Source organism: Arvicanthis niloticus, chromosome 20 (genome assembly GCF_011762505.2).
Source record: "Arvicanthis niloticus isolate mArvNil1 chromosome 20, mArvNil1.pat.X, whole genome shotgun sequence".
In the NCBI taxonomy this organism is placed as follows: domain Eukaryota; kingdom Metazoa; phylum Chordata; class Mammalia; order Rodentia; family Muridae; genus Arvicanthis; species Arvicanthis niloticus.
The window spans coordinates 36,522,554-36,549,131 of record NC_047677.1 but is presented as its reverse complement, the minus strand read 5'-3'; positions in this window follow the sequence as shown (position 1 = coordinate 36,549,131).

Sequence of the window (26,578 nt, the reverse complement as noted above, 5' to 3'; positions counted from 1 at the left end):
ATCTATCTTTATCTCTCTTTGTCCCATGAACAAAAAAATGTAAAATGAGTTCTGAGAGAGTTTGGACGTCATTTATGAAAGACTGTTACTGTGTGAATCTAAAGTCCCTCCACAGGCTCATGTGTTACAGGCTCAGTGCACAGCTGGTAATATGAGAACTGAAAGCTTTGGGGTGGAGGTTAATTTGAAGCAAATAACTGGGGGTGAGCCTGTGTAGATTCTTCCTGGTGCCTCAATCCCACTCTGTTTGCCAGCCACCTGAGGAAAACAATTTTGTTCCTCGCAGCCTTCTTCTATGATGTTCTGTTTCAACACATGACCTCAACACAATAAAGACAGATGAACTCGAAATCACGAGCCAAGATAAACCCCTTTACATTCCCTGAGATATTTGTTGTGGCAACAAAACCCAAGAGGCAAGAATCATTATGCCTAGCTCATGTTGGGATGAAACACAGATCTCCATGTTCACGTAATAAGCACTTAACTGACTGAATCATCTTAATAGCCATAAAATGTCTTTCCTCCTTAAAAATAATGTATTTATTTTTATTTTCTGTATGTTAATGTTTTGCCTGCATGTATGTCTATATAAGAGTGTCAGATCCTCTAGAACAGGTGTTACAGACAGTTGTGAGCTGCCATATAGGTGCTGGAAATTAAATCTGGGCGGTCTGGAATAGCAGCCAGTACTCTTAACTGCTGAGCCATCTCTCCAGATCCATAAAACTTCTTTCTAATGTACTATTAGAGAATGAAACAGCAAACTCCTTGGGGGGGTAAAATATCCTGAATAGAAAAGCAAAGGCTTGGGTGGGTGGTGGTGGTGCACGCCTTTAATCCCAGCACTTGGGAGGCAGAGGCAGGTGGATTTCTGAGTTTGAGGCCAGCCTGGTCTACAGAGTGAGTTCCAAGACAGCCAGGGCTATACAGAGAAACCCTGTCTCAAAAAAACCAAAAAAAAAAAAAAAAAGAAAGAAAGAAAGAAAGAAAGAAAGAAAGAAAGAAAGGGCTTTTTTCAACATGTATGCTAAAAAGTTTCTATGATAAGAAGAAGAGGAGGAGGAGAAAAAATAGTAGGAAGAGGAGGAGGGGGGAGGAAGAGAAGAAGAAGAAGAAGAAGAAGAAGAAGAAGAAGAAGAAGAAGAAGAAGAAGAAGAAGAAGAGGAGGAGGAGGAGGAGGAGGAGGAGGAGGAGGAGGAGGAGGAGGAGGAGGAGGAGGAGGAGGAGGAGGAGGAGGAGGAAGAGGAGGAGGAGGAGGAACAAGAAGAACAAGAAGAAGAACAAGAAGAAAGAAGGGGAGGAGGAGGAGGAAAAACAACAAAAAGAACAACAACAAGAACAAGAAGAACAAGAGGAAGAAGAAGAAGAAGAAGAAGAAGAGAAGAAGAAAAAGAAGAAGAGGAAGAGGAGGAGGAGGAACAAGAAGAACAAGAAGAAGAACAAGAAGAACAAGAACAAGAAGAAAGAAGGGGAGGAGGAGGAGGAAAAACAACAAGAAGAACAACAACAAGAACAAGAAGAACAAGAGGAAGAAGAAGAGGAAGACACAAGAATGGATTAAACACATGAACATACATCATAAACACACATGTAAAATTGTTAGTTAGCTTGTGAGAAATAGTCATGGCTAGTCATCCTCAGTAAAGTGTAAGTTAGTGACCCTGAGAGACACGTCTTGTACCTGGCACAGGGCTAGAGTTAAGGACTAGCAATAGTGTCAACCAGGGAAAGGGAAAAACCAGATTTTCATGTATTGATGACGGAATAAAAAAACTAAGTGGCTTAATGGTTCATTCAATACAAGGTTAAAACTACACTCATGCTAAGTAGCAAATTCACTCTGTAGATTGACAGGAGGTAAAAGCACTGTATGCATGCAAACATTTCTACACAGATATTTTTACCAGCCCGGGTTGTAATGGACAAGAACAAAAAAAGAATAAATAAAAGTGTCTCTCACAAAAGGGATGGATGTATATGCCCTTGTGTTCTGCTCACACAATGTGGTACTTCTCAAGCAGTGCGAAGAATTTGGATAATCATGAGTAAACACGGTTACCAGAGTAACGTGGGAACTCGCACGATCAAAAAGCCAAGTCAAAGAAGCAAGAACCACTTACAGAGACTATGTAAATGATTATATCAGGATTCTATTTGTGTGGAATTCCAGAGCAGGCAAAATTAACCTCCACCCGGTAGAAATGAGATTCGTGGCTATCAGATGAGCAGAGATGACAGACACATCGAAAGGACACAAGAGAAATAAACTCCCTCATATGGGCTGAGTTGATGGAAATACAGTCACTGAACTTAACTGCATAAACTGTGTGGGAAATGAGATTCAGCTAAAGAATAGTAATAATCACTGGGATATGGAACAATGCCCTCCAATGAGTGGTTCTTTTAGCTTCTAACACTGTGCTATGGGACAATTTGCCAGTGGACTGAGCCTGCTTGTAAAAAGTCACAGATTTGTCCAATAAAATGCTAACATTATATTCATGTCCATATACTTATGTCATGTGAAATTGTAATCAGTTAAATGCTAAAATTTTATTGCGGGGCTTGGTCAAATGCTCTATGGCGGATAGACCTACTAAGTCAGCATTAGCATATGTTCTCACTAATAAAATTGCAGTGATTTCTTTATAGCTAAAGAGAAAGCAGGATTCCCTTGTTCTCCAACTGTAAAAGCTAAGCCGACCCCAAAACACATTCTGTAACCTGGGATCATGCAGGTACATGATCTTTTCTATGTAACACGGATCAGAGGCAGTGGGTCGATGATACGAGCCACTTCTAGCCCACAGACATTTTATAGGTAAGCCACTGTCGCTTCTTGGCTACCCAATGTTTACTTTTTTAAAAAAATTACTGTCTAGCATTTAAATTTGAGAGTTCTCCAATATTTGGGGAAGGACTCCACATTTTTAATTTCCTGAATAATTCAGACATCTGGCATGCTGGGTCTCATTATCATCTCGTTCCTCCCACACTGCCCCACTCTCTGCTACTCCCTAGTGTCTCTGCCTGTGTTGGCTGACACCATGGATGGGTGAGATTGTAATTCTTATTTTAATATAGAAGGGAGTTGGCACTTGTTGATTTGACAGGTCTTGGAAGCAAAGAACTACTAGGAGGTGTGTGTGTGTGTGTGTGTGTGTGTGTGTGTGTGTGTGTGTGTAATCAAGTAGATTTTAAAATAGATTTAAAAGTAAATATAACTTTTTTTCAAAGAGAAAGTTCATTGTTCACAAAAAGCTTTAAAAGTTGACTGAATTATGTTCTATAAATATTGCCTTTCAGTGAGTAATGCAGTCAAGTGCCATAGACATTCCACATACTTCTACCACATAAGGTCATCACAAAAACTATTTCTTGCTATGGAAAAGAAAGGAAAGGCTGTTAGCAATATTCATTACACGATGATGGGGACATTAATGTACATGCGGTGCCTACAGAGGCAAGAAGAAGGTGTCAGAATCCCTGGAGCTGGAACAAGCAGTTATGAGCTCCCACATGGGACCTGAATTCAGGTCCTCTCCAAGATCAGAAGCCACTTTGAACTGCTGAGCCATCTCTCCAGCCTCTCAATTATTGTCATCTCAAAACATAACAACTGAATCGAAACGCCCGTCCCCACGTTATTATGTATAAAACATAGATGCCTCGAAGGCCCTGTCATCGGGTATCAACTGCCTCACATTTGTACATGTTGTACATGAATTACTTCAGAATGAATACACAGCCAAAGGAGGAATTTCAATTCAAATCAAGATAGAAAAAAAACCATCTTGGTTTCTATAGCATATAGATGACCTTCTGTGTCTGTAGGGGACCAGCCCTTGAAACACCACAGATGCAAACCTTACGGGTGCTCAAGCCCTTGGGTAAAACGATGCTGCGTTTCCATGAGAACCATTCCTACACTTCAGGCTTAGACTACTTGCATTACCTTAAGAAATACATTTTAAATGAATATATATATGCATTTTAAATAAGTCAACCATTGCTGTAAAGCATCAATAAGTGAATAAAGATGAGAGACTAGCTCAGTATATATGAAAAGTTTTCCAAATACAGTTAACGTGCATTTGGTTGATGGAGTCCAAGTTTGGGGAAACCATGGAAATGGAAGCCAACTATACTTACCTGTCAGTCCCTTTTCAAGGTCAACGAAACTCTACAAGTAGTTCCAACTGTAAACTGTGAACCCTAAAAATTATCAAAGATTTTCTCTTCTTATTCAGACAACGAGAAATATTTTGTGGGAAATTGAATTAAATAGTGTTTCTTTTTTTTTCAGTTTTGTTATTTTCTGACTATATATGTCATGGATATATGTATATACTGAATACATAGAAGGAATTCTGTAATGGTAAGGTCTCTTAGATGAAGTGCTTCAGCCATAATTGTGCTTCTCTAGGTCAGCTGTCCCTCCAATACTGCAGGAACCCAATACATGCCGACACACACACAATTCATCTTCATGTGGTGCACAAGACAGTGGGAGGAATAGTTAGATTACCTGTGCCTGTCAAAAGAACAAAACAAACAGCGCTTGTTACCTGAGGGAGAGAAAGAGAGAGAATGAATGTGGGCCCAAGAGGCCAAAGTGCTAGAATGGCTGAGGAGAGAAAGAGACGCTGCAGAGAGCAGCACCACCACAAAGGCCTCACCTCTAAGGTGGGGCTTGGTTGGTAGATACTTGCTTAGCATGCAGGAATCCCTGGGTTCGGTCCCCAGCCCTGCATAAAAACAGATGAGTTAACCCACGTTTATAATGCTAACACTCCAAGGTGGATGCAGGAGGATTAGAAATTTGAGGTAAGGTCTATATAGAATCCTGTTTTTATGAGAACACCACACACACACACGCCACCTGTCTTAGAGTTTTATTGCTATAAAGAGAGATCATGACCAAGGCAACTCTTAGAAAGGCAAACATTTAATAAGGACTGGCTTACAGTTTCAGAGGTTCAGTCCATTGTCAACACTGGGGAAAGCATGGCAGCACAGCGTGTAGGCAGACATGGTGCTGGAGGAGCTGAGAGCTCTACACCTTGATCCAAAGGCATCAGAAGGAGACTCTCTTTCTCAGACAGCCAGAAGGAGGCTCTCACTCCCTATTGGGCAGAGTCTCAGCATAGGAGCCTCAAAGCTCCACAGTGACACACTTCCTCCAAAAAAACCACACCTCCTAATAGTGCCACTCCCTGAGCCAAGTGTATTAAAACCACCACACACACACATACATACATACATACATACATACATACATACATACATACCCTTTTAATGAGGGCAATCAGGACTACATTTGCAACTACAGAGTCAGGATGTCCATATTCCTGTATGTATCTCTATTATGGTAGATAGCATTTTTATGTTTTATCACACAGGGAGTTGAACCTGTATACTCCTAGTCAAAACAGAAACTTGTCAAGAGTTTTAATGTGAAGTAAGAAAATTAGAACACTGAAGATTGTTTTTAACTTTTTTTTTTTAAGCTATAGTTTTAATGTGTTTACCTTGTGTGTGTATGCCTGGGTAGGCATGCGACAGACCACACATGTGGAGGTCAGAGGATGACTTGAGAGAGTCCGTTCTCTCTGGCTCCCATGTATATTTCAACCCGGGTAACCCACAGAGTAATCTTGCCTGGCCAAATGTGCAGTGGGAGCTCTCTCCTCTTGGCTTTCTTCTCTGTCTCCTTGTCTGGCTTTCTCCTGAGCCTCCTGATGGGTAGATTTGAGAGATCTACCCTCCTTCCTGCTTCTTCAGGGGTAAAGCTCAATTCCTGTCTCTGATCCCCTGATGGGAGACATTTCTAAACCTGTGTTTGTTTGTTTGTTTGTTTGTTTGTTATTATTTGGGGGGGAGCAACAACAGGTCCACCAGTAACTGATTCTGCTTCTTTGAATCGATTTCTTCAGATTTTTGTCTACAAAAATCTTAAAGAGTAAGACAAAAGTTTTCCTATCCTGGCCCGGATTGTTCGTCTCGGTTCATTTGCATAGATAGCATTGCACAACAGTGAGAACCCACTCAGCACCGGCTACAACCCGCTGTTCTAGTCACATCTCACGGTTCAGGAAACCAGAGGACGTTATTACCTTCCACATCACTTCCAGTTGTGAGATTATTATACACAGCTTCTAACTGTTTGAAATGAAAACGTGGCGCTTCAGAACCACAGGTGGATCTTTTTCTCAACGAGGAGAAGAGATTCATAACAGAAGACAGGGACAAACGCTTCATGTGGAGACACTAACTGAGTTTTATTTCTCTGAGCTAGCCTCAGAGAAAATATTTCCTACCTAAATACAAAGCACGGCAGCTAGCAGGAAAAAACTGTGAGGGAGATGAAAGTTTGCAAATCGTTTCAAAGATTAAATATGAAAACACGTATTTCTAGAACTTTCCTGACTCGGACCTGTTTGTGGGTTATCCCATCGCTCATTCTCAGTGTGTTTTTGTTATCCGTGGGTAACGCAGCATTGGACTTTCTAACCAATCGGATTTCACAGGGATAAGAGAGCTACGTACACAGAGCTCTCAGAACAAATCAGTCTCCAGACAGAAACAATTAGAGTTTCTTTGGCTTACAGAATTCCAAATTGTAAAGAGGGTGGGGCTGAGAAGATGGATGAGCAGTTAAGAGCCCTGGCTACTCTTGCAGCCGGACCCCTAGTTCGGTTCTCAGGCCTATGTAGGGTAGCTCACAGCTGCCTATAATACCAGCTGCAGATAATCTAGCATCTTCTCCCAGGCTCTGTGGTCACTGCACTGACATTCACAGACAAACAGACACACACACACTTAAAAGAGACAGATACCTGAAAATAATTCTATATTATTTTATCATTAAAAGGACAAAAAACAAGGTGAAAATGTTTTAAGAACTCAAGAGAATTTATTACCTATAAATTTTTTCTTTTAAGAAGTGACAAAAAAAGAATTTTTTATTTTTTATTTTTAATATTAATTTTTAATTAATTATTTTATTTCTGTATAGCCCAAGTGTTGCCCCTTTCCTGGTCCCCCTTCCCAGAGTTCTTCACTCCTTCACCTCTGAGAGGGTGCTCCCTCCCTAACCATCCTTTCTGGTATCCCCCACTTCCCTGGAGCATCAAGTCTCTACAGGATTAGGCCCATCCTCTCCCACTAAAGCCAGATAAGACAACCCTCTGCTACAGATGTGCCCATGGACCACGGACCAGCCTCAGTATGCTCTTTGGTAGGTGGCTAAAGAATTCCTAAGGAGCTTCGTAAGACAGGGAGGGAAGCCTCAGCATTTAAGAATGCACACTGCTATATCAGAGGACCGTTCAATTCCCAGGGCCCATGCGAGGCAGCTCAAACTGCCCATAACTCCAGCTCCAAGAGACGTGGTTTGTCTTCTCTGGCCTCAGCAGGCACTGTACTCATTCATGTACAGAGAGAGAGAGAGAGAGAGAGAGAGAGAGAGAGAAAGAGAGAGAGAGACAGACAGACAGACAGACACAAAGAGAGTGACAGAGACTCAGACACACACAGAGAGAAACACAGAGAGAGAGAGAGAGAGAGAGAGAGAGAGAGAGAGAAACAGACAGATAGACAAACACAGACACAAAGAGTGACAGAGAGACTCAGACACACAGAAAGAGACACACACACGAACATAGTTTAAAAAAAATAGGTAATCTTTTGCTAAGAGCTTCTTCTTAACAAAGACAGGAGCAAAAGCCCAAAGAAAGGAATTATGAAGGTCAGCCCTGCAAGGAAGGAGAACACGGAAGTGGTGGGTACTAGGGCAGCTGCAGCTGTAGTTTACAAAAGCTCAGGAACACTTTAGAAACTTACGAAAAGTATGAGATAGCTATTGGATCAAAAACTAAGCAGACCTCTGCGTTGTCGTAGGTCAACGATGATCAGTATTGACAAGGACATCTGCTCACCCCAAAATCCCACGTGCAGGGTGTGGGTGGAGGGGATGAAGAGAAAACACATCTAAAATTAGTCCAAGAAAAGAGAAGGTGTCAGGGAACATTTCAGAAATGCACTGTCATGCACCAGTAGAAATAGCCTGTGGAATTAAGAATGACAGAGTGGCAGGGGACTCGGGAGCCTAAGTGTTTAGATATTTACAAACGGGTCAACTTGTAAACCTACATGCATACTTTACCATGAAACAACGCACTATATATGTTTTCTTAGTGAAACACTTGCTTGTGGTTTATATTTCTTTCCTTTTTTTTTTTTTTTTTGTATAGAATGGAGTTTATTTAGGGCATGGGGAGGGGAGTTGAATGAGGGGAGAGGGGAGAGGGGAGGGGGAGAGGGGAGAGGGGAGAGGGGAGAGGGGAGAGGGGAGAGGGGAGAGGGGAGAGGGGAGAGGGGAGAGGGGAGAGGGGAGAGGGGAGAGGGGAGAGGGGAGAGGGGAGAGGGGAGAGGGGAGAGGGGAGAGGGGAGAGGGGAGAGGGGAGAGGGGAGAGGGGAGAGGGGAGAGGGGAGAGGGGAGAGGGGAGAGGGGAGAGGGGAGAGGGGAGAGGGGAGGCCGGCCATGAACACATGGAGAGAGGGGGAGGGGAATGGGCAGAAAAGAGACAGAGAGGGAAGAGAGGAAAGAAGTAAGATGAGCAAGAGTATATTTATTTTCTAATCATATAAAAATTATTCTATAGATCAGTGGTCTCAACGTCCCTATAAATCCTATGACCCTTCAGTACAGTTCCTCATGTTGTGGAAACCCCCCCCCGACTATAAAATCATTTCGTTGCTACTTCGTAACTGTAATTTTGCTACTGTTTTGAATCACAATGTAAATGTACAATGAGCGGGATGTCTGATATGTGACCCCCCCAGGGGTCATGACCCACAGGTTGAGAACCACTGCTATAGCTATGCCTAACAGGTTCCTGATATTTAAATATATATCGTGCTGAGGCTACTAGACGCCTAGTGGATTCCTGATAATTAGCTATATATAGTTTCCAGGTTAATGCCCTGAACCTGTTAAGCAAAGTGTTAAATCAGACTTTTCCTGTGCCCTCGGGTTGCTGACAGGAGCTTCAGGGCTGCAAGCAGTGTCACGTGACACCTATTCCAAAGAAAGCACCAGATCTTTCAGACAACTTGGTACAGAATGACCTACAAGCTTCCATTTAAGCAGAATACGAATTTTAGAAACATTTGATAAAACGCCCTTAAAGCTTTTCAAAAGTTTTCACGCCGCCAAAATAACTCCCACCTCGAAGTTGCACGTAAATATTCCTTCGGCTTTAAAAGGAAAAAAAAATCACATTAAGGACATTACATGGGGAAAAAATGTTCCAAGGAGAGTAATGTTAAAAGACTTTATTTTCAGGGTCTGTACCACCAGTTTGACACATAACAGACAAATTGCCCTACAGAATAATTTTCACTGTGGCTCCATTTTAATTAGTGGCAACCCAGAAGTCAAGTGATTTCTTGTGAAACTATGAAGTAAATTACATCACCGTGGATCCCACAGACACTGTATGGCACGGTGATAATGTCCCATACATCAGCAGTGACAGCCCATTTCCATCCACTGTTATGAAAAGGTACGGGTGATAGAAAGTCATTGCATTTTTGGAGCTAATGTCACGTTCTAGAACTAACCTGTCTCTTGCTCTGTCAATTCCCCCCTCCCCCCATGAAACAAATAAGTCTGCCACTGGCTGGCACAGATAACAGCTTCCATGCTGGCCCACATTATATATTCATCCCCAATGCACCCAGCAGTGCAGCCCCAACAAGCAAGAAGCAGATTCAGACGGCTACCAGTTCCCTTAATGGCTTCTTGCAGGAAGTGTCTCTCCCTTCTGGAAATAACTACACAGATTTCTTCCTTGAAAAACTCTTCCAAAGTGATGGTCTCTGTGCGCTGTGAAGATAGTAATCAAATCCACTTAGTTCATAAGGAAGCATAATGCCAAAAGCCAGTTTTAGCATGTAGTGCGATGCCTGGTACCTAGTGTCAGCACTCAGTGCAATGTCTAGTACCCAGCCTGAGCACTTAGCACAACGTGTAAGTACCTAGAGTTAGCACTTAGCATGTTACACAGTAAAGAATGTAGGCACTTAGCAAAAAGGCTAACACCCTGTTTCAGCATTTACTGTAACATGTAGCCCGTAGTGTTAGCAGCTAATACAATGCCTAATTCCAACTGTTAGCACTTATCACGGTGTCTGCTATCTTAATCACTGTTTACAGCTGTGCCTAGCACTAGTCCCTTCTGTTCAAGAAAACCGTCATTACCTGTAATATTTAAACTGAGAGAGTAGAACGAAGGTCATAACCCTGGGAAATGTGGGCAGAGCAAGGAATAAGATGTCAAACGCATGGACCCCGTTCTGTTGCTAAAGCTGGTCCCTCAGCATGAAAAGGATGAGACAGAGGGCCAGAGAATGAGTGTCAAGTCAGAAGTACAGCCATCGCTTGCACACCCCCAGGATCCTGACAACACAAGGCAGCTGCAGACAAGCATGCCCAAATGTAGTCTAACACCTTGAGCCACACGATTAAGATGAACAAGAGAAGTTTATGCTGCTCTCTGAGAGGGCTCCTTCCAGGATCCCATGAAACACTGACGGCATAAACTAACAGGTTCAGCTAATCTCTCTCCAACTGCAGGAAATGCCCACTTGTTAAAAGTTAGTTGTCCAGCCTTCAGCAGTCTCTTAAGGTCCCAGTAGTCTGGAATATTTGAGGGGAGAGGGGCGTAAGAACCTTTACTCTACAAGCACAGGTATTCCACAAAGGGACTAGGGATGAAGAACCTGAAGGACGAAGAACAAAGGATGGTATGGATTGAGGGTAGGTACCTGAGCCTCTTCTGTGTATTCTCTGTGCAACACTGTTAGGAGACCACACTGTGGTAGAGCCATCTCCTCAGTGACAGACCTTATGCTGCTCTTCCAGAGGACCAGAGTTCAGTTCCTAGCACTTAATGTCAGGCAACTCATAACTGCTTGTAGGTCCAGCTCCAGGAGATCTGAAGCCCTCCTCTCCACAGGTACTTACACATGAGTGGCAAGTACACACACACAGGCAATCATTTTGTTTGTTTGTTTTGTTTTTCGAGACAGGGTTTCTCTGTGTAGCCCTGGCTGTTCTGGAACTCACCCTGTAGACCAGGCTGGCCTCGAACTCAGAAATCCACCTGCCTCTGCCTCCCAAGTGCTAGGATTAAAGGCGTGCACCACCACCGCCCAGCCAGGCAATCATTTTTTAATTATCTTATTTATGTATATACCAGCCATTGCCCTCCTCCCAGTCCCCTCTCCCACAATTTCTCATCTGATTCCCCCTCCACCTTGCCTCTAAGAGGGTGTTCCCCCTCCACCCCTCACTGGGCATCCCCCTTCCCAAAACTGGTTGCTGTTGGGAGCAACCTTGCTTATACACTGAAGACCTAAGTCAGCCATAGGCCCAAGTCAGCCATATATGCCTACTAACACAAAGTTTTGGTCTCTGTGGGAAAACACTATAGATAGATAGCTATAGATCTTGTGGACAGGAAGCCTTGGTGGAAAACTAACAACCTAGATTAAAAACAAGTAATCATAGGTCTTGTGGATAGGTAGCCTTGGTGGAAAGTACCAGCTTAGATAAGAACAAATGAACCATAGACAGTCATAGTGGCCTGTTCCATACTTCTTCACCCAGCCAAGACTCTATTCTGGAAGATATCTGTACTCCCCCTGAGAACACCTACGATTCTGCCTCATGCCCTTCCCCACATCCTGCCTCTATGTGTATTTAAACCCTGTGTAAAAAAAATTAAAATTACGGTTTGATCAGACTATAGACAAGCCATGGTTCTTTGCGTTCCCTGTCCTCCAGTTCTCTCTTCCAGGTCCCCCAGATCCCAGTTCACCACCCTGAAGGTTGGGGCAGGTTGCCCCAAAGAGTCCACACATAAATGCTAGCTAGCTATGTGACCCTGCCCCAGTTCATTGTAATTGGTAAATAAAGATGCCAACAGCCATTAGTCGGACAGAAGAGGAATAGGTGGGGTTTAGGTTTCCAGGGCTTGGGGTTGGAGGAGGAAGATGAAGAGGAGGAAGGAGAAGCTGCCATGGGTTAAGAGTCAAGGAAGTGTGGCCCTGAAGCTGCCCAATCGGAGTTAAGAGAGATCCAGATGGAACGTAGTCAATAGTAAGTAATAACGCAGGGTTATCGATAGGAAAGTAGATTCTAACAGCATGGAGGAAAAACGACAGCCAAGCAATTGCGCTGCTTAAAGCTTATTGTAAAAAATATAAAGACTGTGAGTGTAGTTTTTTTTTAATCTGGGAACTCAATAACCAAGGTGGAGTAGAAACCTCGGGCTGGGATTTTAAATAATTTCTGAAACATACCTCTGTTGAGTCACCCATGTACCCAATCACTAATGGTGGTAGACACACTGGTCATAGCTAGCCTTGGGCAGAGTCTTTTCTTGAGTCTATTCTGACTGACCCGCCTGAGGTGAACAGAAATTTATTCTCATGTTCCGGGGTAAGTCATGCAACAATCAGGAACCTTAAATCCTGAACTCTTCATTGAGTCTCTCTATGCTTCGATCTCTCTGATGACACCAGACGTGTAGGTGCACCTACCTGTACGTCATAATCTGGCAGGACCACATGTGTCATACAGAATGACAGGACACACAGTGATATTGGAATCACTGTGTAAAGCATCAGAAACTCATTCCAAGTCTCACTCAAGATTTATTTCATCAAAATCTCTCTTCCAGGAAACAATCTGTTAGATTGATAGTGTGTTTCTAAAGTTCAAAGTCTTTTGTGAGCTATTTAGCTAGATTAAAGATTTTTTTTGAAATATGAAAAAAATGAATTGCTTTAGGAACAAATGTACTCTATCCATAATATTTAGAAAATAAATATACACTAAACTCCTAAAACACTTGCCACCAAGAAAGTGTTTGTCTTTGCAGTGTATAAAGTAGCTAAGGCTATGATGAAATGACTATGACAAGAGTCATTGTGAGGTCATGCTTGAAATAAATTCTCATTTCTTTTCCCAGGATGTCAAGAATATAGCGGTGTCAAAGGGAACAAAAATGGAAAATGAGGAGACACAGAGGAGGAAAGTCACACACAGAGAGGACATCGGCTGCCTTGCAGCGTGTCAGTCTCAAAGATATGAACTGTGATGCAATTAATAGAAACGTAAATAGTTTATAAACATAGTTCCTTAAGCCTTCCACGTATACGAGACCTCCAGCTTACAGCAAGGAGAGTAAAGAAATAAATAAATAAACAAGAATTTCTAAATCACACCAAGATCCTTGAAACGACATATGTGAATAATGCAGGTAAGGTGATCCAGAAAAGAAACCATGGACCAAACGTAGACACAAAAAACTTAAGGAAGGCGATTAAGAACCAGGGTTCACACTTTCCCACAGGTGCCTCCAGCTGAGGCTTTCATTGAATTCTGGAGTCAAGAAAGCACCAGGTCTCCCTATTATGGGATACATAAATACCTATTAAAGTCAGTAAATTGAGAAGACAACACATGGATATAGAGTTTCTGATTTGGGAATTTTGATGTTTTAGGGGGATGCTCCTGTCTGTCTGTATGTCTGTCTGTCTGTGGGTCAGTCAATCTGCTTCTTTATTCATTCTCAAATACTGTGGTGATGGATGTGCATCACCTACCTAGATAGAACTTCTGTTCAACAAGTCACCATATATCTGTTTCTTGATACTAAAGTCAAGAGTTAAATTCATGTATTCCCAGAGCTTCGACGTCTGAACCAGGTCAGCTGGTTTCTACTAGAAAAATCCTACAGGTCTGACTGCCCCAACAGATGACAACTACTAAGTCTAAAGTCTGTTTTAAATTCTATGGGTGTGTTGGAGAGCAGACTAAAGCAGCCATTCTCTCCAGAGCTGACTGTTGAAGCTGAGCCAGCACTGACTGGATTCCCACTTAGCACTTTCAGCCTGTCTGTGACATAAAAAGATGCTAAATGACTGGAGAGATACTGTGGGCATGAATCAAGACATTCCCATTTGTAGATGTCAGTGCTCCCCAAACTCACCTATGAATTCTTTATAACCCATGTCATGATTCTATAAACCTCTTAACTTTTTAAAAATTATATTTATGTTTGGGGGGGGGGAGCCTGGAGCTCATGCCACAGAGCACATGTTAGGGTCATGGAGCATTCTGCTGAGTGACAATGAGCCTACTTTATCTAAAGTAATTTTTTTTAATGTCAGGTAAAGTTGAAGGACTTAGGCCACTTACCTTGAGAATATACCTCTAAAGCTAGAAGATCCAGTACACTGAGCTACTAGTATGAAAGACATCAGTGAGACAGAATAAAGACTCACACTCATGCTGCCATGTGACATTCAAAACCTGGACTCATCGATGCAATGCTGGAAGAAGGGCGTTTCAGACAACAGAGTAATACAACAGTTTGGCAAGAAAAACAATGTACAGCTATCAAGCCCTGGCTCACACTACACACATTCAAATCATGTAAGGTAGGCTGTAGACTAAAATGTGAAAGTTACATATTATTTTTGAAAGAACTTGAGAAAAAAATACAAGATATATCTGTGTCATAAGAATGGCTGATTCCTCTTTTTTAAAAAAAAATAACTGAAACGTAAAAGCTTTTGTTCTTCCAAAAATAATACCGAGAGAATTCTGATTGCTGACAGCCTTTCTAGAAAGAGAATGTCTGTAAAACATACCTCTGACAAACGTATACAGGAAATAAAGAAAGATGCAGCTTAATAATTAAGAAATGAAAAATCCTGTCCAAGCAAAATGTCAAAAAGTAAATGTTGCTCAAAGGGAAATATGATTGTCAGCCAATAGATGCAGAAAGAGGTGTCTGAGAATTCATGTCAGATGCATGCAGAGTGGGACTGCAGCAATCTGCCTACTTATGCCCACCAGAACAGCTAGAAATCAAATTATTGGTGGCACTCCACTTATAGGGGAGGAGGTGGGGAAACAGAATCTCAGCATAATGTAAACCTAGCAAGACGAACACATGTTCACACATACCTCCACCTGCACGTGCATATGCACACAAATAAGCTTAAGCACGATGGTTATTCTGGGTTGGTAATTTGGCCAGATAGTCACACTTGTAAAACATTCAGCAAAGCACACTACTGGGTGTGTCCATGAGGATGTTCCATCAATGACCGACATGCATGTAGGCGAGACGATAGAGTTGGGAAGATCTGCTCTGAAGGTGTGTGGCACTGTCCGGTGGGCTGGGACCTCAGATGCAACCAAAGGCAGAATATAGCATTATTCTGTTTCTAAGCAAGTGCAGTTTGAGCTGCTGCCACGGCCCAGTAAATGTCAGACTCCAGAACCTTCAGCTTCTGTAGTGGTTTGAATATGTTTGGCCCATAGGGAATGGCACTGTTGGGAGGTGTAGCCTTGTTGGAGGAAGTGTGTCACTGTGGGGGTGGGAGTTGAAACCTTCCACCTAGCTGCTTGAAAGACAGTCTCCTCCCGTTTGCCTTTAGAACAAGATGTAGAACTCTCAGCTCCTCCAGTGCCTTGCCTGCCTGGATGCTGACATGCTTTCCATCATGGTGATAATGGACTGAACCTCCGGACAGGTTAGCCAGCCCCAATTAAACGTTGTTTAATTGTTAACAAGAGTTGCTTTCTGTTCTTATAAACCAATCTTATAAGCTCTCTCTCACAATTACATATATGCACATGCTTACACATGTACAAGTGCTCACACATGTACACATACGTGCTCACACATACCCCTTAACCTCCCTTGAAGACTCCTGGTGACTATAAAGACCTACCTATGACCCAGAACTTATAATTGTAGATGTTTGTAGATGTTTACTTCTATCTATCTATCTATCTATCTCTCTCTCTCTCTCACACACACACACACACACACACACACACACACACTTTTGTTTTGTTTCGGACAGGTTCTCACTATGTAGCCAAAGTGATCTTCCAAAGCAAGACCTCCCTTCCTCTACCCACTCAGTGCCAGGATTACAGGCATGTACCATACCTGGTTCCAAATCTCAGATATTTCCTTAAGGAAATAGAAAAAGTGCCAAAAGAAGTCGTAAATATTTTCCTAAGAAAAATGAATTAGGAACTATTTTCAAAGAGCAAAAATCTGAAGAGGGCCCAGGAGTGCATTAATAATGAAAGAGTCTAGCGTGCAGCAGAATGCTGTGCAATAAGAGAGAGAAACTAACGTGTTATGAGCACAATAGGTAAGTCTCAGAGTATGCTAAGCCTCACACACAAAAGAATACGCTCCGTGTGAAATCATCTCATTTATACTAAATTCCCAACAAGGCAAAACAAAGTGTATAGAGAAAAAAATTTCAAGTGACTAATAGTTTAGAGGAGCAAAACGTAGAGCCAAAAGATAGTTTACTATTATCTTAGTTAGGATTTTATTGCTGTGAAGAAAAGCCATGACCAAGGCAACTCTTACGAAGGCAAACATTTCATTGGGCTGGCTTCCAGTTTCAGAGACTCAGTCCATTAGCATCATGGCGGGAAGCATGGCAGCAGTGCAGGCAGACATGGCGCTGGAGAAGGAGTCAAGAGTTCTCCATCTGGATCTGCAGGGAACAAAAGGGAACTGTCTTCCGCAGGCAGCCAGGAGGACGGTCTGATTCCATACTGGGCAGAAGACCTCAAAGCCCACATCCACAGTGACAAACTTCCTCCAAAAAGGCCACACCCACTCCAACAGGGCCACACCTACTCTAGCAAGGCCACACCTACTCCAATAAGGCCACACCTCCTCATAGTGCCATTCTCTATCGCCAGGCACTGAAGGACATGAATCAAAGGGGTCCAAACCTATTCAAACCACCACAACTATAAGGTAGAAAGGGAGATATTCAAGGGTAGCAGTTATTCTTTGCACCTCAAACAAATGGTACGGGTAGATAAAGCATTTATTAAAACCCACTGAATGGTAATGCTTTCTGTGTTTCACTGAGAATGACCAGAAATAGGTATGAAAATCCACTTAACGTAAGCATGCTGAAGAGTGTAGGAGGGCATGTATTGATTTCTGGAACTTACTTTGAAATTCATCGAGAAGTAGACAGAATGATGGACAGGTGGACAGATGGATAGATAGTAGATATGTGATAAAAATAAGTTTAGAAAGTGTTCATTGGTAGAACCTAGCTGATCGATGAATGTTCTTTCAACATTAAATCATTTCATGCTGTCTGCATGTCTGAACTTTATCAATCTAAAATATTGGAGAAAAGAAACAAATGAGCCCCGGCTGTCTTAATTAGGTTCTATTTGCTCACAATGGACAGACCTGAGAATCACTTTACTAATTGAGCCTGGATCGAGAAGATTAACATCACTGTATTTGTGGTCTCAGGTCAGCTTTGAAAATAGTCCTGTAACATTAGAAGTTTCAACAGTCTATTTGAAGAGTCTGCAGATCTGTGTATGCCTTGGAAAATGTAAGACTTTAAACATGGGAGGTGCACATAACAGTACCAGGGAGCTAATACTGGGGCAATTTCTAGCTCCCCCCTCTTCGGAAAATACAGTAAGTATATAATTTCCTCTCCTTGTTTGAAATAAAGCAGAGCCTAAGAAGTTACTTTGGCTAATGAAATGTAGGTGGAAGTCACTATCTGCCGCTTCCAAAAGAAAGTTTTAAAAAGACCCGCCAGTCCACCATGAAATTTTAAACTTCTATACTTGGGTAATAGTCCAATGACTAGAGATGACATAGTGGGAATTTCACAATACAAGGTGATAGAGAAAAATCCACTGTGCAGGGCTGTGTCTCACTGAGAACCAAGCATAAGGAAAGGAGTGCATTTTGGTCTTGTTAACAGTAGAAAGCAATCGCTACCAGACCTTAGAGGAGAAAGGGCGAGCACCCCGGGCTGCGATCGATAACCGGTTGCAACCAGAGCACCAAAGTTCAAGCTCTGCTCAAAAGATGAATCGCTCTCTATTGACAGCAGTCTTCTGCACGACCATTGCAAAGAATGGAACAAAAGAACAAGGCTGAAAAATTATCCCCAAATAGGGTATCTGCAAAGATGTTGTAAACAAAGAGTTAGCAAAAGGAAACCCACAGCCTCCCTTCCCTTCAGGTTAGGTAATTCCTAGGCTATAAACCAGTTTGCCACATAGGCCTTGAAGGGCCACAATAGCAAGGGTCTTTGCATTCTTCTCCTCCAAAGACTTTTTTTTTTTTTGACACTTGATTAAATTCCACAGAACCTTTCTCAATTTCCTTAAACCTGACTTCATCAGCCTGACTTCTCCAGACACTTCTGTACCCTTGTCAGTGCAAATGTATTGAGGCTACATGTTCTGTACATGATTTGGAGTACGGGACTTGTTTAAGGGTGTGTGTGTGCGTGTGTGTGTGTGTGTGTGTGTGTGTGTGTGTGTGTGTCTGTGCGCACACGCGTGTGCATGCACATGTGCCTGTATGCATTTACAAGCCAGAGGTTGATGTGTATTGTTCTCTTTATGTTTGAAGCTACTCTTCAACTCATTTTTTTGAACATGCTTCTCCCTGACCCTGAGACTTACTAATGTAGAGATTATAGCTGGTAGCATCTGCCTTCTCAGCACCAGGAGACAAGCATGGGTGGGCGCCGCTTTTGAAGTGGGTACCGCAAATCAAAACCCAGGACCCTTGCTTGTTCAGAAATCTCATTAATAACTCTCCAGCCCTTGGACCTGTTTTGTCAGAGACCACACGAAAACACACTTGGCTCAGCACCCGACACCTGACAGAATACCTCTCCCCTTGTCCTTATCACTCCAAATGATGTCATCCTAAGTCCCAATTCCATGTTGCAAACTCGGTGCAATGATAATTAACCTTCCACATAAGAAAGCGTTTTGAAACAGCAAACTCTAAAGTCACCTTTTTCAGCTGCCAGAACACATCTCTCAAGGCTAGAGAAAATAAAAAAGTGTTAAAGTCACAGTCTCATACTTCAAGTGTACTCTGTCAGATGGAATACATCTTCTGCAGCGGCTTATTGACGGCCAAAGCCTCTTGGTGTTTATGTCATTATGAGAGTGTAATGTGTCACTCTTGGCTGTTGCTGTACCATATTACTTACAATAAAAACCCCTGTAAAATAGGCCACCGTTTACCTACAGAAGTTACACTGGATTCAGTCACATCTTCTAGCCTATTCCCCATATTTCCAATCCACAAACCTTTTTTATTAAAGGAACTCTTATAATTTTTTGGCAAGGATAAATAGGAGGATAAATTCTGACTAACTAAAAGCAAAGCAATTAATTTGTTCGCAAATGCCCTTCCTACGGTAGCATGAACTGGTTCATCTCATGGGTAGCAGTTTTTTTAGACATTTTTCATTAATAAGTTTTGAATAAGACTCAGCCATCTACTATAATACACCTTATTCAGTTTACTAGCTTAATAAATGCATGGTTAATTTGCATATGAGACAATGGTGAGCCAAAAGCATCTTAAATTGGAATCCTGATGGTCCAGCAGGCTCTATCACACAGACATGCACAGTCTACTGATGGCTTGTCATAAAATAAATCACTAGTAACCAGCCCAAAGGACAGAGCTGGACCCTTAAAATGTTAACATCACGGCCACCTAAATAAGACTGCACGATGCCAGCATCAGTTGATATATCCATATGGATAGTGAAACTGTTACTGGGTCCCATGCCTTGATAAAGATCTGTAGGCAATTAATGACTACTAAGGAAGAATCAGTCTTCCACAGGGTGAGCCCCTGATAGGTTATCGACTCCCAAATGGTCACCCCTAAACATGTATACATATAAGCAATACTGAAGACTCAACAGGTGTGTATACACACACATGTACATGTACCTATGTATAGTTGTAAAGATAATAATTAAAGACTAAAAGGTTGAGAGGGAGTAGGCGGGACATGGGACAAGATGGCATAGGGAGAGGGAGATGTGAAAATGATATAAATATGATACTCATGTATAAAATTCTCTAAAAGAAAAATTAAATACATGTATTTTTAAAACCTGTATGTATGAATCTGCAGACATTCAACCACTGTTGGCTTCTGTGGTACCTGTAATCCCAGCCCTTTTCACTTGGCCAGCACCATGGGACTCATTCTGACTGTGATGCCACAGAGCAAAGTGTTGGCCACACCCAGAAAACTAGGGATAAGAACTCATCTGAGTATCTCTGTCACTACAGTCCAGGAAGCCTTGTGCTTGAGGGAGGGAACTCCACAGTGAAAGGGTCTTCATCACTAGGTCTCCAGGTGTCTAACCACCCAGAGTGGACAGGTAGTCACCAGGAGAACAACTCGTTTCCTCAGTTGATCAAATACAGAGATCTGGAAATGGTTCAGACTACCATCATAGCCATCCTGGTATAAAATCTTGGTACCAGGGGCTGCTGTCATCAAGAGAAAAAGCCAAGGCCTATTTGTTAGTACACATACTGGGAACGCTAAATAAAATGTGAAACTATTAAAGAACATATCTGAGTCTCGTTCCTAATGCAGTGATAAGACACCATGACCAAACCTGGCACAGAAAGAGCTTATTTCACCTGACACTCCTGTGTCGTAGGTCACTGACGAAAGTCAGGCTCGGAACGCAAGGCAGGAACCGGTAGACAGGAACTGAAGTAGAAAACATGAGGGAATGATACATACTGTCTTAGTCAGTTACCTATTTTACACACCCCATGGACTGCTTCCCCCAGGGATGGTATCACCACAATGAGGCAGGCCTGCTCCCATCAACCATTTGTCAAATAAATGACTCAGACTTGCCTACAGACCGATTTGATGGGTGTGTTCTCTCCCTTGAAGTTCTGTCTCAGGGGTTAGCTTGTGTCAAGTTAATAAAAAAGCTAACCAGCACAGAGAATGGCATGCTGATAAGGTTGCTAAGATGTGGGAAAATCATGGGGAGAAGAGAAATGCACTTTGGCGAGATGGCTATTCTAGATTAATGTCCCTCGAGGTCTTTGGAAAGGTGATAGGCCCAGAAGGTGGAGGTTGCTAGCAGCAGCAGGAAAAACATAACACTGCCTATCTAGAGGCAAAATACTGGGGAATCTGATTGTGGTGCTGGTTACAAAGTGAAGCACACTTGTCAAAATTCACTAACCTGGACTTTTAAAAATCATAAATCTTATAGTCTATAAATTAAACCTCAGCACATATACTTTTGTAATTAAAAAAATCTCTTCTACTGTAAATTAGAAAGATTAAAATAAAACAAGATTAACTTTGTCTCCTATCACTTTAACAAGGACTTGAATTACTGATAATTTTCAGGCAACTTACTTTAAGAAATACAAGGTTGTTATATTTCTTTTCTTTTTTATTTATTGAATTTTTAATTCACTTTATGCCCCAATCACAGACCCCTTTCCTCCTCTCTTCCCAGCCTCACCCTTACAAATCCCTTCCTCTGTTGTCCTTCCCCTCTCCTTCTCCAAAGAGAAGGGGTGGCCCCTCTTGGGTACCACCCCACCCTGAGCCATATAGTTCCAGCATATCTAGAGATATCCTCTCCCGCTGAGGACCAACCAGGCAGACCAAGTAGGTGAGGAAGAAATCCAAGGTCAGGGAACAGAAATGAAGACATTATCTGTTACACTTGTTAGAAGACCCAAATGAAGACCAAGCTACACGTTTGCTACAAATGTGTAGAGGGTCTAGGACCAGCTCCTACATGTTCCCTAGTTGGTGGCTCCAGCTCTGTGCACCCCCATGATCCCTGGTTAGTTGACTCCATAGTCTTCTTGTGGTGTCCTTGACCCCTCCAACTTGCTCACTTTTATCTCCCACTCTTTCACAAGACTTCTTGAGTTCCATCTGTGTTTACCTGGGTCTCCGAATCTGCCTCCATCTGCTGCTGGATGAAGTCTCTCAGGAGATAGTTATGCTAGGTTCCTGACTGCAAGCATAGTAGAGTATTATTAATAGTGTCAAACGTTGGCTCTCTCACATGCAATGGGTCTCAAGTTGGGCTAGTCATTGGTTGGTTGTTCCCTCAGTCTTTGCTCCATCTTTATTCCTGCACATCTTGTAGGCAGGACAATGTTGTTGTAATTATTTAAAAAGCTGCCACTGGCCAAGCCAACTGTCTAGGCTGCAGTGTCTCTGCCTAGATCAGCCACCATGTTGCTTGGCCAGAAACCACATGCACGTCGCAGCTAGAACTGGCCAGCCAGAAACACCAGCCCTGCCACCCACGAGAAGCCAGCATGGGAGATAGTTCTGCCAATCTTCCATGCTGTCCCTGCAAGGCTGGGCATTGCCCAGACCATACTGCCATCTACTCAGGCCTGGTAGAAAAATGAGACTCTAATGCTTAAAGATTAATCAAAGGCTTATATATTTGGTAATGATCAATAACAGGATGCCCTTACAATCAGAAGTGTAACACAATACCCAACCTAGATATACCAACTACCTTTGACTGCTACAGAGAAAAGAACATCAACCTCCATGTTCGCCTCTCTCTCTCTCTCTCTCTCTCTCTCTCTCTCTCTCTCGCTCTCTCATCTCTTCTCTCTCCTAGCTCTTCCTCTTCCTTCTCCTCCTCCTCCCTTACTCCTTACTCCTCCCACCTTAGCTCCTCCTACATGACAAATTTTGGGTTGAAGGTTTTGTGGGTGGACTGATGTACACCTCCCTCCACTGGAAATCCTAACTGGCTACAGGAGGTGGTCACTTTAGGCTCTATATCCTCCTCTGGTAGGAATCTCAGCTAGAGTCACCACCATAGACTCCCGCATTCCAGACCTCTAGCTAGTCACCAAAGATGCCCCCTTATTTCCATTCTCACTCCCAGCCCTCTCTCATCCCCACTCTCCTTACACCTGATCAACATCCCTGTTTCCTTTCTCACCCCCTTTCCTTCCCAGTACCCCCTTTTCATCTACCTCAAATGACTATTTAGTTTCCCTTCCTGAGTTAGATTCATCCTCCCTTAGGACCTCCATACTACTCAGTTTCTTTGGGTCTGGGGATTGCAACATGGCTCTTCTGTACTTTATGGCTAATGTCCACATATGAGTACGCATATGTCATATGTGTCTTTCTGGAACTGTGTTACCTCACTCAGGATGACATTCCATTCATTTGCCTGTAAGTTTCATAATGTCTTCGTTTTTAATAGCTGAGTAATATTCCACTGTGTAAATGAACAACATTTTCTTTATTCATTATTCAGTTGAGGGACATCTAGGTTGTTTTCAGTTTCTGGCTATTACAAATAAAGCTTCTATGAACATAATTGAGCAAGTGTCCTTGTGGTATAGTGGGGTATCATTTGTGTACATGCCCAGGAGTGGTATAGCTGGGTCTTGAGGTAGAACTAGTCCCAGTTTGTTTGTTTTTTGTTGTTGTTGTTGTTGTTTGGGTTTTTTTTTTTTTTTGAGAAACTACTAAATTGATTTCCACAGTGATTGTACAAGTTTTCACTCCCACCAGCAATGAAAGGGTGCTCATCCTTGCCAGCATGTGCTATCACTTGAGTTTTTTATCTTAGCCATTCTGATGGGTATAACATAGAATCTCAGGGTCATTATGATTTGCATTTCTCTGATGACTAAGGACTTTGAACATTTCTTTAAGTGCTTCTCAGCCACTGGAGATTCCTCTGTTGAGAATTCTGTTTGGCTCTATACCCTATTTTTTTTAAATTGGGTTATTTGAATTGTTTGTTTCTAAATTCTTGAGTTCTTTATAAATTTTGTATATTAACCCTCTGTCAGATGTAAGGTTGGTGAAGATCCTTTACCAATCTGTAGGCTGCCATCTTGTCCTATTGACAACAATGACCTTTCCCTTACAGAAGATTTTCAGTTTCATGAGATCCCATTTATCAATTGTTTATCTTAGAGCTTGGGCCAGTGGGGTTCTTCTGTTCAGAAGGTTGTCTCCTATACCAGTGGGTTCAAGGATATTCTCCACTTTCAGGGACAAGACAAGGCTGTATACTCTCTCTCTATCTATTCAATACAATGCTTGAATTTCTAGGTAGAGCACTAAGACAACAAAAGGAGATCAAGGGGACGCAAATTGGAAAAAGAGAAGCCAAAGTATCACTATTAGTTGACATTATGATGGTATACATAAGCAACACCAAAAATTCTACCAGAGAATTTCTACACCTGATAAACAACTTCAGCAAAGTGGCTGAATACAAAATTAACTCAAAAAACTCAGTAGCCCTCCTTTATAAAACAGGCTGAGAATGAAATTAGGAAGACAATACCCTTTACAAAAGCCACAAATAATATAAAATATCTTGGTGTAATTCTAACCAAGCAAGTGAAAGACCTAGATGATGAGAACTTCAGGTCTCTAAAGAAAGAACAGAAGATGGAAAGATCTCTCATGCTCATGGATGGGTAGAATTAACATAGTGAAGACCAACAGCAATCTACAGATTCAATGCAATTCCCATTAAAATTCCAACACAATTCTTTACAGACCTTCACAGAACAATTCTCAGTTTCACATGGAAAAAAACCAGGATAGCTAAAACCCCAGGATAGCTAAAACAACCCTGAACAATAAAAGACTTCTGGAGGTATCACCATCCCTGACCTCAAGCTGTACTACAGAGCAATAGTAATAAAAACTGCAGCGTATTGTTACAGAGACAGACAGGTTGATCAATGGAATTGATTAGAAGACCCTGAAATACACCCACACACCTACAGACAGTTGATTTTTGACAAAGAAGGCAAAACCATACAATGGAAAAAAGAAAGTATTCTTAACAAGTGGTACTCATCTTACTGGATGTCTGCATGTAGAAAAATGCAAATTGAACCATATTTATCACCCTGCACAAAACTCAAGTCCAGGTGGTTCAAAGGCCTCGATGTAAAACCAGATACACTAAATCTAATAGAGTAGAGGTTATATTTCTTACTGTCTACTGTAGCTCACAAACAGAGTTACAATCTTTAGGAGACTATGTGTACTACTCAGTACTTAGTCTTTGAAGATGATATGAACCAAAATTCTAATCATTTGTTTTTCTCTCTCCTCTCTCTCTCTCTCTCTCTCTCTCTCTCTCTCTCTCTCTCTCTCTCTCTCTCGTGTGTGTGTGTGTGTGTGTGTGTGTGTGTGTGTGTGTGTTGGATCCTATGGAGCTGGAGTTACAGGTGATTGTGAGCCTCCCAACATGGGTGCTTGGAACCAACCTCCCATTTTCTGCAAGAGCAAAAAATACTCTTCGCCACAGAGCCATCTCTCCAGCCTCTGAATCAATCTTTTTTTGGCTATAAATTGTTTATTGACATTTTTATGTAGCATACACTCACTAAAAAATTAATTTGACTCTATCATTCAAAAAAGAAAACTTGAGGTTACTAAAAGGTGCTATATTTGTATTTACATATTAAAAGAACAAAGTATTAATCACAATATGAACTACATGTTAGATAAAAAATTATTTTAGCGTTCAACTGATTTTGTGATCCCGAAATGGTATCATGATTCTTACAACCGTGGTACAAGATTTATGTTTTGCATACAAAATATTTTCCATTCACTTAAGTATCACCAATAGCAAATTCTAGAAAGTACACATCCCTAAGACAAATGAAACGGTCTTTATTGGGATAAAATTTTCTAACAGTTCATTCATTTAGTAAACATTTTGCAGAACTTAAAGAGAGTTGTGTCTGTCATTTGCTTTTCTTTTTTGGGTTTATTCCCTTGACCAAACAATTCTGTAGATAAATGGCAAGCACAGTCCTGAAACAAAATAGCCTTTGGAAACACCCAATAGAAAGTATTCAAGGTAAAAGTCTAACCTCCAAAAAGTTGTAGCTACATTAGTAAATTTATTAACCTCTTCACAGTTTCCTATATATATACATATGTGTATATATATGCATATGTATATTGGATTGTAATATGTGAATATTAAATATTAATATTAATATGTGAATGTTATATATTCACATATTAAAAGAGCAAAGTATTAATCACATGTTAGATAAAAATTATTTAGCATTCAACTGCTTCTGTGATCCCTAAATTGTATCATATATCATACAACCATAAAGCAAGATTTTCGTTGAAGAGTATTTGTTGCTATTGCAAAAAATGGGATGTTGGTTCCTAGCACCCATATTGGGAATGTAGATTTTAGTAAGTAATAACTTGGGAATATTGGAGGGAAGTAGAGTCGCCATGTAGATTAGGAAGTGGCCCAGTCATTGAGTTGTTGACTGTGTGTATGTGTCTTTCATTTGGGAGCCTAGAACATTGGGGTGGGTAGCAGCCAATAGGATCTATGTGAGTGAATTAATTGGGAACTGCAACACCAGACGACAATCCTAAAGCAGATACAAATGGACACAACGGTCACCACCTGTTCCAACTTCCTGAAGCATCTGTGCACCTTTCAAGTCCCTGTCATGGGTCAGCTGAGTAGAGCACCCATGAAATTCTTTCACAAATGCCAAAGGCTCTGCTTTTCTTTCATGAGTTTTTGTGCCTTTTGTTGTTGTTTGTTTGTTTGTTTGTTGTTATTTTGTTCGTGTTGTTGT